This window comes from Panthera pardus, unplaced genomic scaffold, assembly GCF_024362965.1.
Source record: "Panthera pardus isolate Hobbes unplaced genomic scaffold, ASM2436296v1 HiC_scaffold_18, whole genome shotgun sequence".
Classification (NCBI taxonomy): Eukaryota; Metazoa; Chordata; class Mammalia; order Carnivora; family Felidae; genus Panthera; species Panthera pardus.
The window spans coordinates 17,813,999-17,816,915 of record NW_026526743.1 but is presented as its reverse complement, the minus strand read 5'-3'; the positions used below and the strand labels follow the sequence as shown (position 1 = coordinate 17,816,915).

The 2,917-nt window shown below is 49.1% G+C and overlaps 1 long non-coding RNA gene across 1 annotated transcript; it reads left to right on the top strand.

Moving 5' to 3' along the window:
• The first annotated feature begins 337 nt into the window (after nt 1–337).
• LOC109251525 (uncharacterized) lies at nt 338–2,217 on the top strand. Its single transcript, XR_002073563.2, has 2 exons — nt 338–499; nt 1,970–2,217. It is a non-coding gene; the product is annotated as an uncharacterized LOC109251525 (long non-coding RNA).
• The last annotated feature ends 700 nt before the right edge of the window (nt 2,218–2,917 follow it).

Below are 2,917 nucleotides of genomic sequence, written 5' to 3'. Positions count from 1 at the left end.
CCGGGACTGAACAGCTGCTGCCCCTACCCACCCGCTAAGGTCCATCTGGCTAGACCAACCGCCCGCGCCGGCGCAGCATTTCCTCCACGGGGCGCGGGCCTCCGTTCCGCCACCCCACAATTCCCCGCGCCGCTCCGGAGGCGCGCTCTCGGTGGGGGTGAGGTCTCAGCCCCTAGATTTGAGCAAGGTGAGGCAGAGGGTGTCGCGTGGCCTTCTGGGAAATGCAGTTTACTTCCCTGGCTGGAACCACCGCTTAAACCACCCACGAGACTACGTGCCCCACAATGCGCCGCGCGCGCAGCGGCTGAGCGGTGTGTTGCTGCCCCCTAGTGGCGACTGAGGGGTTGTGTCCCGACCTGGGAATAGTGCTGAGAGGAGCAGCAGCGGGGACGGGACTTGGGGACTCTGGGTTGCCCTGGGAACCTCTGGGAAGCCCATCCGGATGGTGAGGCTTCCAGACATGGGCCAAGGAAGAGTGGTGGTGGTGAAGAAGTTGGAGGTAGGGGCCACTATGAAGATTAAATGAAATCAGAACAGTAACTGTTGGCTCTATATTATCGTTATCATTATTACAGCTAGTACTTATAGAGTAAACACATCTGTGCCAGGCACTGCTCCCAGCTTCTTACATGAATTATCTTATTTAATCCTCCCAACAGCCATATGAGGTGCTATCAGCCAGCCCGCCTCTTGAAGGAATGAATGAAGAATGAAGTTGAGGCCCAAAGAAGGCAATAATTTGCCCATAGTCAATTCAACTGGTCTGTAACAGACCTGGGATTTGAACTTAGACTGTCAGGCTTCAGAGTCAGTACTTCTCTTCCCCAAGACTGCAACAACCTCTGATCATTCAGTTAAATTATCCCGAGATACTAATTAGCACATGAACCAACTCAAAATGGCTATTAGCATGTGGATCTTTTTGAGTTGGTGATTGTTGGTTAGTGTTCCTGCCCAAGTTTGTGATTTAGCCCTGCTCCAGGACAGAGTTTACAGTCAGCATAGATTTACAGTTTGCACATGAATCAGCACAGGTTTGTGTTCACAGAGATCGGATTTCTGATTAGCACTTGAATCAACAGTGGTTTGTGTTAGGAGCTGGAATCATTAGGTTAATGATTAGCACACAGATCTGCAGATAATAGATAGATAGATCACACAGATAATACAGGGATTATGTTCAAACCTATGTACCCCCTTCTGGTCCAGGTGACTTCGTCCTCAAATGTTGCCCTCATCCCTTCACTGAACCTCCACTCCCAACCCCACCATCACACACAGGCAGGCAGACCTGGTGATTTCTTTGTCCCTTCCCTCTCCCCAATCTTGTTCATAATGGAATATCACAGCGACAAACACAGGTCCAGAAACTACCTGTTCTCTTTCTGCCTTATGAGGAGACAAAATTCCAAAGCCTGGACTGTGCCTGATTCACAGGTGTGTTCCCAGCACTGGGCCTGGCACAGTGAGGGCTCAATAAATGCTTGGGGGGAAAAAAGTGTTGGATACTCACTATCATCTTTCGGCACTGACCTAGAGATTTATCAAATCAAGCTAGATTCACTTTGCCCTCAAAGGAGTCAAATTTGTGATCACCCACCCCAAAGGCCGGGACCAGGGTAGGTGGGTGGTTGGTCAGCGTGGGGCTGAGACGTCTCCCTGGAGCAGGATTCGGTGTAGTGAATAGGAGATCCCACAGCCTCTTCCTGCTGCTTCCCCCTGAGGTTGTGGATCTGGTGGTGGTTGATGTTGGGTCCATTTTCATCCATACACTCTGCATAACTACGATGGCAGGAAGCTGCCCAGCCTGGGGATTTGTTCTCAGCCCTCCTTGCATCTGGGGTGGCTATGTGATTAGTTCTCTCCAATAAAATACGGGCAGAAGGGAGGTTTATAGAGGGTCACTTCTGGGCCAAGCTTTTTAAGAAGCTGGTGAAACTTCTTTACCCTCTCTCCTCCCATTTGCCAGGTGGAAGCAGATAATTTGGAGCCCCAGGAAATGATGGAGGCACAAGATTAACCAGTCTGCTGTGTGAGTCACCAGATGGAGGACAGATGCCAACCAAGCAGGACACCTGTGGCAAGAAATCAACTATTGTATGAAGTCACTGAAATCAAGGGAGTTCTTTGTTACAGTAGCTGACATTACACTTACTGATACTCCGACCCTTCCTCTCTGGGCCCCTGATATCAATAAACCTTGAGCACCCCCTGTCATTCTGTGAAATGAAACTCTAATCCCCAATTGTAGTGTTCAGGCTTTCACATAGCGTTTCATACAGTGCCCCACTGGCTATATGTTTACTAATTAAAACTCATCGGTATATTCCACTCCATTCTTTGCCCAAATGTAAACTTGTCCCCATGTTCTTATGGAAGTCTTCTTCCACGTTGACAGGTGGAAGTCATTAAAGCAGACCCTGAGCCTCACGTTAGGTCTTCCACCATAGCTAAGCAGAACCTCATACACAGGATCTTGTGGTTGCCCTGTAGAAGTCAGTGCTTGCCTGGAACCCATCAGTCTGATTTACAGTGGTGGTTAGTGTATATGTTTGGGAGGGTGGGGAGTATGCACTCGTCTTCTTGCCCCTCTCTTTTGACCCATCCGTATGGAAATGCACCTTCCGACCTAATCTTTAAAGCCAGTTCCTAGTCTGGGGCATCTGGGTGGCTCCGTCTGTTAAGCATCTGACTCTTGATTTCAGCTCAGGTCATGATCTTGTAGTTTGTGGGTTCAAGCCCCACATCAGGCTCTGTGCTGATGGTGCGGAGCCTGTCTGGGATCCTCGCTCCCTCTCTCTCTGCCCTGCGCTCATGCTCTCTCTCTTTCTCTCAAAATAAATAAATAAACTTAAAAAAAATAAAATGAATTCCCAGTCCTCAGTATCAATTCATGTGCTAATTACAAAGCTGAGCT